The sequence below is a fragment of the Phyllostomus discolor genome, chromosome 1 (assembly GCF_004126475.2).
Source record: "Phyllostomus discolor isolate MPI-MPIP mPhyDis1 chromosome 1, mPhyDis1.pri.v3, whole genome shotgun sequence".
Taxonomy (NCBI): domain Eukaryota; kingdom Metazoa; phylum Chordata; class Mammalia; order Chiroptera; family Phyllostomidae; genus Phyllostomus; species Phyllostomus discolor.
Window position 1 is genome coordinate 106876517 of NC_040903.2, and position 10829 is coordinate 106887345.

Consider the following 10829-nt stretch of genomic DNA (forward strand, 5'->3'; position numbering starts at 1 on the left):
ATGGGAAGATATTCTGTGTTCATGGATTGCAAAAACCAGCATAGTTAAAATGGCTCCATTACCTAAAGCAATGTACACATTTAATGCAATCCTCATGAAAATACCAAGGTTCAGCCCTGGCTGGCGTAGCTCAGTGGATTGAACACGGGCTGCGAACCAAAGTGTCGCAGGTTCGATTCCCAGTCAGGGTACATACCTGGGTTGCAGGCCATAACCCCCAGCAACTGCACATTGATCTCTCTCTCTCTCTCTCTCTCTCTCTCTCTCTCTCTCTCTCTCTCCCTTCCCTCTCTAAAAATAAATAAGTAAAATTAAAAAAAAAATACCAAGGTTCAAATCGTCGAAATTTACTTGAATGTGTTTTCTGTAACTGAGATTTTAATAGCTCACCATTTCCCAGAGACAGAGCTCCCTCATTGTGGTCCAGAGCTGTGCAAGGAGGCTCCCTAGATTCCATTGAAAAAGAATAACCTAAGCTGTGCCCAATGCCAAATAAGCCATGATTTGCAACAAGTTTAAAATGTAACTGGGCAACAAAACTGAATTACAACAGGGAAAATGTGGTCACAAAGGAATAGGAGTCAGGATACAAGTTAGTAGGGCAACTCCAGTGATGCCCAGAATAGGTGCCCAGCAGGCAGGCACAAGCCCTCCTGCAGGCTGGGTGCACAAGCATCCCCACGACAGGGGCTAATGTTGTACCAGGCTGTCAACCTGAGAAGGTTATCCCCTCAGTGGTATTGGATTTCCCTTGTTCTGTCTTTATATTCAATAAGAAATTTACTTCATTTGCATTTTCAGGTGAGGAGAGACTATGAAGATTGGTTCTAACAAGTACCATAGTTATGTATGTCTCCCATGGAATGAATACGTTTGCTCTGGGCAATGCTGTGTTCATTCTTGAATGAATTTAGATTTAGGGCCAGCAGCATGTATGAACTAACACAGGCTTGGAATAAGAGAAACCCAGCTACCATTTGCAGCCTCCCTACTCATTAATGTGATCTTGACCTTGTTGCTTAACTTGTGAGCCTCAGCTCCCTCCTGTGTAAAATGGAAATGACAAAGTTTGCAGGGCTTGGGTGAAAGCTGAGAAAGTATAGGGAAAGCACTTGAGATAATGTGAAGTGATAGATTTGATAAATAGTGCTATCTATATTTATATGTACATATAAATATTATATGCACATAAAACAAAATATATAAATAATGATAAACAAATTTCACATGTGTCATATACATGACCATAGCTATGACACATATTATGAAGTCCTGCCACTGAGTCCCCACCAGGAGCTGGATGTGCCAGCCACCTGGATCTGAGCAAACCCAGCTGTGTACAGCACTCTCTGAGCACTGCAGGAACCAGAGCACCAGCTACCTACAGAGTTGATTTGGGTTTGGAACCTCAGATAAAGCTCTGAAGATACAGGCCTGGGTCTAGGCCTGGTTCCACTACAAGCTGTGTTGGTGACTGAGCAAGTGACAGAAGCTGTCCAGGCCTCAGCATCCTAATCTGTTAAATGGGAGAGAATTGAGCCAGATTAAATTTCAGTGTTGCTTACACTGTACCTCATTCTGTGAAACACTTGAGATAATTAGTTGGGCCTGAAGATTTCTAAACTTCTTATGGTCTGAAATTAAAAATACATTCTTTGCTACCCATGACTGAAGTGCAAAAATGCACACACTTTATACATCCTCAGAGTACATGACCATAGATTTGGGAAGGGGCGGTGCATGACTCAGAGAGAAGGACAGGTATCTCCTCATTTCCTTTTTCTTCTTCTCTCCTGGAATTCCCATCCTTTTCTCTTGATAGCTCCTGGAGACAGAAGAATCCTAGGAGGGCCAGCCTCTCTCTTACTTCTCCTTGGGCATATCCTAGATACTGGTCCTCCCTCTTCTGTGCATATCAGAACCACTCAGCTTGCTTTTCACATTGGAGATTCTGATCCTCCCCTTCTGGTGATTCTGTCAGCTGGGAGTGGGAACCAGGGATGCAACAGGAGCTACCCTGGGAGTTCAGAGGTGGATGGTCTTTGGACACCTTTCTTTAGGTAGGTGTTCTCCATGAGGTTCTTCATGCTTCTCCCTCCCTGATTCTGGTTCACAATGAGACTGACCAGGAGGCCCTTTCTGACTGCTCATGAATGAAACCCTGCTCACTATAGGGGGCTGATGGTGTCTGAATCAATGCCAACACGCATTTTGTGACTTGTCAACTGGGACGCCTGCAAGAGAAACAGAATAGCATTGCAAACCACAAAGAACAAAAGGAGGGACAAATGCAGAAGAAAAGGAATCAAGTTAAAGATAGGAAAGCAACAGGTTATACTTCCAGCATGCCACTTTGTGTCCCAGAATCCTGTTTTCCTTGATACTGACTGATGACACCAAGTGTGCCCAGCCTTGGGGGGCAGTGCTGGAGCAAGTGCACTTGGTAGGGAGGGGAGGGCCTCCTGAGGATGAGTGGCAGCCAGTTTTCTGGGCCAGGTTTGCACCTGGCCAGGAGCGCCTCTGAAGGGGGTCATGTAAGCTCCTTTTAAGTTGTTTTTGGTTAGGTATTTGAAAATGCTTTTCCTTGAAGGAAAGGCTGGCTTTTAACAAGAAAAATTTTTCTGCCCCTTAGTGGGAATGCTTTGTATCAAAAGATGTAAATGTTACTGGATCATAAGGGAAAAATTAAATTCAATTTTACTCATTCACACAATCCAGTGAAGAGATTGCAATAAAAAGACCTCAAGTGGCTGTTATTCAGGCCTCTGTCCCCCCAAATGCATGAGCAACTAGGACATATCTGAATGGACAACAGTCATAATGGCACATGACACTGATGTTGAGATACTGTTGGGAGACAATAAGATACTCTGACATGGGTGGAGGGGTCTGGAGAAAGGGGGAGAGAGATGGGCCTGAACAATAAAGGCTGTTTCTTTTTCCTGAGCCAGTCAAGACTAAGACGATGAGCTTCAGAAACCACCTTCCTGGCTGAATCCCAGCTCCTGCACAAACTTGGACACTTAACCTAAACTCTCTGTGCTTAGTTTCCACTTTCATACCTCCAGCCAAGACCTGCCCCACACTTAGTGACCAACTTCCTAGTTGAACACATACTCCTCAACCTTCCAGCTTTTGTTCCTTGCCTCAAAACTCACTACTCACGTGGCTTCTTCTCAGTAAACACAGTTCCAACCCTTCAGTTGATGCTTTGGACTGAGTTGTGTCCCACCCCCCTCCAAATTCCTATGTCGAAGCCCTAACCCCCTTCCGACTGCATTGGAGATGGGATCTTAAGGAGATGATTAAGGTTAAAGGAGGTCATAAGGGTGGAACCCCTGCTATCTGTACAAAAAAAAATTTGAAGAGATGCCAGGGACTTCTCATTACCTTTCCACAGCCATCTGCAGGCCAGGAAGGGAGCTCTCACCAGAAACCAGTGCTGCTGGCACCCTGATCTGGGGTTTCCAACCTCCAGGCTATGAGGAAGGTTTCCCATTGTTTAAGCTTCCAGCTTTAGGCATTTTGTTGTGGCAGCCCCAGCAGATTAATGAAGTCACTCACCTCTACAAACAGCATGGTCCTTAATTTCCTTTCTTTCACACCTACCTTCAATCGGTCAGCAAATCTTATCTGGTCTATCTTCAGAATATATCCAGACTTTGCTACTACTTACCACTATTGTGATTCAGCCACTGATTATTGCAATATGCTCTTAGCTGATCTCCCTGTCTGTTTCAAAACAGCAACCAGAGCAATGTTTTTAATGCTAGAGCAGACTGCTACTTCTGCGTTAGACCACCTTCGAACAACTGCTCAGAGAAAAGCATTATCTTTAAATGGCCTGTGGACCTTGTACAATATCTACACTCTTCTTTCCCACCACAGCCATCCACCACCTGTCTCCCCTCACTCCAGCAACTCTGGCTTTCCCTCCACCTGTCCTTCAGGTGCACATGCGTGCATCTTTCCCACTTTCAGGTCTGGGCTCCAATGTGTCCTCTGAGCCAGGCCTTTCCTGGCCTCTATTTAGATTTGCAGGCCCTCCCCCTACATTCCTTATCCCTTCTAGGCTTCATTTTCTCCTCCACACTGTCACCACTTAACACTGTATTTCACTTGCTTGTTCGCTCTGTTTCCTGTCTGTACTTTGCCTGCAGACTGGGAGAGCCGTGACGTGACGCCTGGACAGGAGTAGGTAGGCCTGCCACAGGGTGACACCTGTGCATATTCACCGAGGAATGAGTGAATGAGTGTTTCTTTACATTTTCTCAGAAAGCTCAATCTTTTGAAATAAAACAGTATTTAATATTAGTTAATAGCTCTCTTTAAAAATTATTTTTCTCTTTAAAGAGTAATCAGCCCTATGGCTGGCTGAGTGGAAGCAGTTCCAGCCACGAGGTCCTCTTGTGGCAGCACACTCTCCACTGCAGGCAGAGTCCTGCGAGGGAAAGAAATGTCTTGAGTGCTGTGTTTATAAACCTTAAGGAAAAATAACATTATAGTAGTATTTTTTAAAAGTAAAGGTTGTAAGTACTTAAAGGATGGATTTACAGACAAATTAGTGGGAATACTCAGTTTATTTCGGAAAAACTCAACCTTTTTACCTTTCACCTACCTGGCACCTGAAAGGCTTCCTAGGAACATGGAAGGTTTCCACTCTTCTGGGGTTGTAACACCTCTTGGAGAAACAGTAGGAAGGGTTCTAACAGTTTCAGTGGTCTCCTTGGGATTTACCTATAGGAAGAAGGGAAAATTACCCAGCAAGGCAGGGATAACTACTTCCTTCCGGTGCCCTGCCTTGGGCCTGCTGAGAACGTTTGCCCAGGAGGCTTGTTGCTAGCAGTCTGGCTCAGGGCTGCTTCCTCTGTCCACCAACCCCAATCCCACCCCCAGGAGAAAGCCTGACAGCTCACAGTGGCAGCCAAGAACTGGTACCAGAACACCATGTTCTGAGAGCTCCTGCAGGGACCACTGACATTTTTGGCTTCAGAATGTGTTCTGTTGTACAAAACATTTAAAATTATATAAAGTCACAAAAAGTATTCTTTCTGGCAAAGAGGCAGGAAGGGTCAGAGGCTGCCTGATGTTTGGCAAAGGGTGTGCTCCACTCGTCCAGCCTGGGCCTGCCTGGATTTGCATCACCAATGCGGGACTTGACCTTGACAGTTTCTTTTTCTAAGGCCAGGAAGGCCAGTGCACCAGGTATGCTGAGCCATGCGGCTTCCCGTGTGCCTGACTGGGATTGGTTATAGAGAGGCAGGCAGTGTCTGCGGCTCTCCCAGCTCTGCACTCTGAGTGCTGGCTGACTCCGGCTCACCCCTTCACTTCTCTGTCTATCCCTTGTTGGTTTTAGATTTTATTTATTTATTTTTAGAGAGAGGGGAAGGGCAGGAGAAAGAGAGGGAGAGAAACACGGATGAGTGAGAGAGACATCAATCAGTTTCTTCTCTCATACCCCTAATTGGGGGCCCAGCCTGCAGGCTGGTGCTCCATCCACTGCAGGGCAGCATAGGGCACCCCTTTGCCTCTCTTAACGAATGTCCCAGCTAGTTCCTTACAACTTTCTGAAACAAGCTATTATGTAACTAGGTGACTTCAATCTTAAATGAAAAGGAACAAGGAAAAATATAATGGATGTTTATATACACATAGCAGCTGCCTTCATGAAACACGAGGCACTCTGTGTCCAGAGAAAGTCTTGACATGCCGTGCACATAGACTCCAAAGGCCTAGGTTGCCTCTGTCTCTTGCCTTGGGACTCTGGAGATGTATGACTTTTTTTTTTACCTCTTTAGTATATTACCTAAATTTGTCACAGTAGTAGATTCATCTGGTTTAAATAATTCCAACAGAGCAGAAGGGCTTCACGGAAAGCTATAGATTCCTGTTCAATGTCTCTCCCCCTGACCCTTGGCTTTTGTCAGTGTACTTTTAATTTTACATAGTCATGGGTAACACCCATGTTGCTCTTTAAAAGTACAATGGAATATACTGTGCTCTAGCTGTAGATTTATTTCAAACATGTAAAACAAGTAAACAGTGTTTTATATGCAAATGTAAAGCCTTTTAAGATCCTTAAGGGTCTAACTCTCCGAAAGCTATGTCCAAGTGGGACCGTGAAACGAAGCCCTGGCGTGGCCCATCCCATTGTCTCCCAGCTAAGCCCCCACTGGGGGCAGGAGTCATGCAGGCACTGGCCGGTCCACCAAGGAAAGAGTCTTCATTCTGCATGGATTCCACATGAATCTGCATGGCTTATGACCACATTTGCAAGGCACACACAGATGTTGTGCAGTACCTGAGAGGTAATTACCAACTATGTCTTGCTCACTGCCTTGCTGGAAAAATCAGGGAGAAGGAGTCCACAGCCCAACCTTGTTCGGATCACCCAAAATCTGCTATACATTCTGAGCACGAGTTTTAGGCTGGGAGAGCTGGCAAAAACAGAAATACAGGTTTCTGTTTAGTTGTCAGGGCCTGTTGGCATCAACCTGCACTGGCAGCAAAAGTAAAATAAAATGAAAATGAAAAGATTTCCCAAAGTCCTTGAGAGTAAAGTAGTGTTTAAACAGATGCAGAAATCCTTCTCATCAAATACTGGTCACTCAGCACCCACTCTCAGGCTGTTGCACTGTGGATACTGACAAAGCAGGAAGACTCCTGCTCCCAGTTTCAGAGGCTGGACTCTGACGGACCCACATCTGATTCTTGCCTTTGCCCCTCAGGAGCTTTTGGCTGCTGTCACCTTAACCTCTGGAAGCTGGTTTCCTAAGATGTACAGGTTTCCTGCTATATATTTCTTGTGGCATAGTGAACCTAACATACCCAGCATAGAGGGATTAACTAAATTGCTGTTCCTTCTCTTTTCCTACCTTTTCTTCTCTTATTCCACATAGATTTTCAGGGCTTTTACTCTAGCTGATCCAATTTCAGGCAGGCTTGGGCCAACAGCTGCAGACTGACCTTGCCTTCAAGTGTATTGTTTTCAACTAGAGTTTCTGGAAAGAATTCCAGCTGTCTCTTCAGCTTTTACTGACTGGAATTTTTAACTTCCAAATATTTTATCTTTTCCAGATGGGTTAAAGATAGTATCATTCTTTTTAATTTCTTGACAGGCAATACTATAAGCATTTAGAGATATGTAAATCTCAGTCAGTGTAAGCCGAGTGAGTTGGAGGGAGCCAGATGATAAAAACCCTCGTGTTCTTTGATTATCTAGTAAGATGGAGACCCAGAATGTTTGTGTAAATTCCACGTGAGAAAAGGCATACCATCTGCCTCAGCCTCATTTTCATGTCAGGATTAGTTTCTAGTCCAAGTTTTTAAAAGGTGTCCATGAGTAAGAAAACCTTTATACTGTGATCTTGTCCATTAACATACAGCTATGTCTATTTAAATCACATATATTTCTACTTAAATCTAATGATAATAATTGAAATAAAGGAACATGATTGGTAAGTATAAATTAGACAAAAAAAATACCATTCAGAATTAATGAGCAATGAAATGACTCTTTTGCTTTTTAACTCACTTGATATTTTCAAGTTTCATTTATATTTTTATAGACTTACTGAGATACTCATGGGAAACTTTTGAGGCATCTTCAAGCTTGCTTTTGTTATAACAATTAAATGAAGAGTAAATAGCCGGTTACTCAAAGTTTGGACATCTAGGCACTGGGTTCGTTTCCTTTTATTACAATAGAGCAAATCTTTCTTTTCTTCAACAAACTTTTTATTTTTAGAAAGTTTTAAATTTACAGAATTATTGCAAGTAGAGTACACAGATTTTCATATACTTTATCCCTAGTTTCCTCTATGATTAATATCTTACATTTAGTATATTTTTCACAAGTGATGAACCCACAGTGATACCTTATTATTAAATGAAATCCTCACTTCATTCAGCTGTCCTTATTTTTAAGCTAGTGTCTTTTTTTGCCTGTTCCGGGTCTCATCAGTGTACCGTGTTATATTAGTTGCTATGTCTCCTCAGGCTCCTCTTTGCTATGGCAGTTTCCCAGACTTACTTGGTTTTACATGACCACGCAGTTTCGAGGAGGACAGATCTGTTTTGAAGAATGCCCCTCTGTTGGGGTTTGTGTGGCGGTGTTCTTACAATTAGACTGGGATTAGGAGTTAGGGGAGGCAGGTAAAGTGCCTTCGCATCACATCACATCAAAAGTTGATACTATGGACTTGGTTGATCACTGCTGCTGTTAACCTTGATCCTCTGGCATGGCATAGTTAGGGGTTACCAAACTTTTCCATGGCAATATTATTTTTTTTCTCCCTTCTATCCTCTTTTTATTTTTTATCAGAAGAAAAATATCTCTCTCCTCACTAAACTCATCCACAGCATTGCTTCTGCCCATGGGTGTTTATTATGCTGAGGTACTCTTATGGAGTTAGGAACATCATCTTTGGCAATCCCTGAGGATAATCTCTTTTAATACTGTCAGTGTGTCTTTTAGCATCTTCTACCTAAAATCTGGTTGGCAGTAACAGTTGTCTTTTGGTGGAAACATCATGAAAAAATTTCTCAACATAAATATTTAGCAAGTATGAAAGATATTCCTGTGGTTCTTTATGATTACAATTATCATTATAATTTTCTTCCTATGCTACAAATGAGTTCTCCCATTGTAAAAAGAAACAATTAATTTTCTTCAGTAATTAAGTTATTTAAATAGCCTTCTGTGTTCTCCTCTATTACATAAATCTTCCAGATAATAGCTGCTGAACACTTACCATATTTCCTTCCTTATCTGTGTAACTAGACTACCTGGTGTGGCCCTGCATTTTCTGAGAGTGGAGTCAGATCAGATGGGAAAGAAGGAAGGTGACTGGGAGTTTCCCATGACTGTACCCTGTGTCCATCAAGTTCCATTGCAGTTTCAGCAGAAAGGGTTTTGTCAGAGAGCAATGGGTGACTGAAAGAGGCATTGGGAGGCTGGAAGTAGCAGGCTCTATGCTGAGCTTCCAGCTCCTGAGGCCACATTCCAGCAGTGAGTGCCAGGGGAGCCATTGGTCCCACACATCAGGAAGCCATCTGCAGAAATGAGAGTCCTCCTCTGAGTGCCTGGCACCAGAACCACCTGGCTGGGCAACAATGCACACCAGCATTTGGAAGCCTTGTGCCCTGCCTCTTCTGTCATGTAACTCCATTCTAAATTCAAGTAATATATGAATGCCTCTACTGAGCCTCAATCTCATCTAAAATCTTAGCTGCTAAAGAGCTTGTGAAGTTACCTCTTCTGTTCTAGCTTCCAGTAAAGAAGGCATATGAGAAGGAGGCTAGAATAAATACAGAGTGAGCAAATCCCAGTATCTGCTATACCCAGAGCTCTGATAACACTGTTCCTCTGGTGGGTAGGGCAACAGGAGAACGTGACTTTCTAGGGAAGGGAGCTAGAACCTTCCAGAAGTCAAGCCCAGAAAACTTCTTGTGAAATGGAAGGTGGGAGCTAGTAGGCAGAGTGAGTTACACAGTCAAGGTCATAGGTCAGTCACCAAGGGTGAAGTGCTAAGTTGAGGACCAAGTGTATGGGCTACGTGCTGTGGGAGTCTGAATCAAGTAAAGGGCAGATGGTACCTTTTCTTTTTCATGTTCCCTGTGATTAATTGGTAATGGCTTAAGAATTTCAAGGTTCAATGGAAAGGAAAGTTGTAATTTATTAGTAATATCTGCTAAAGACACAGGTTGGGATGACATGAATGTAAAGTGTTTACTATTTTTTATGATGGCCCCAGGACATCAGCAACAAGAAACAAGCTTATGACCTTTCAGCAACTTGCTTAGGTCTAAGAAGAAAGAGAGGGGGGTGGGGTGGAGTACACTGAGGGCTTGGGGTAGTCATAGATGACTCATCAGAGCAAGAGAGCAGGAGGGCAACACGAGGTCATGCCTGAGGAAAGCAGTAGTGCTTGGAGGATGTCTGGACATTTTAACTTCTCAAAGAACATCATAAATGTCAAACAAACTAATATGAAACCATTTATCTTCCAGTCAGCAACTCAAGGCTTTTTCTGTTTGGCAAGAGGATAACTGAACTATTTATTTATTTAAGCACACACATAAAAGGGGAGTGATGGTAACTGACTTAAATAATGGAAATATCCATTCTGAGTTAATTCATACTCTCAAATGATGTCAGCAAATGATGAGACCATGTTGGCCTTGTTCTCACATCTCTGATGGCAGCAAGATGGCTCCCGAGGCTCTAGTTTCACGTCCTGAATAATTTTATGCGATGCTCAGTGAGTTCAGAATTCTGCACACACCAATACTACTTTTAAATTCAATTAAGCAAAAGAACAATATGATATAAATTTTTTAGACATCTAAAAAAATGACTAAAACTGAAGTATCCCAGAAATTGTTCTACAGAAATTAAGGATAATGATAACTGAGTATTTCAAATTACGTTAGGATGCTTGAAATTTGTCCTCTAAAGTGGCTGCAACAACCCACTATTAATCTTATTTTTACTTTGTATTTTCTCTTTTTTCTCTCTGTTCTCTTCACTTTTTCTGTCTTTCATTTCCATATCACATGATCACAATTTACAAGAGAAACACACAATATCATTTTCAAAATATCATTTTCATTCCAAAATATACAATGCCATTTTCAAGTACACATTTGGGATAAAAATATCAAACTATAAAAATAAATAAAGAAATATAGAAAAAAAGTATATAAAAAAACAAGAAACCTCTTCCATACTCATTTCCAGAGGTACATACTTTAACAGAAGTGCAGTTTGAAAAAAATTTTGTCTATAGTGAATGAAGCTTTATTTTTCTTCTTTAGATACAGAATTT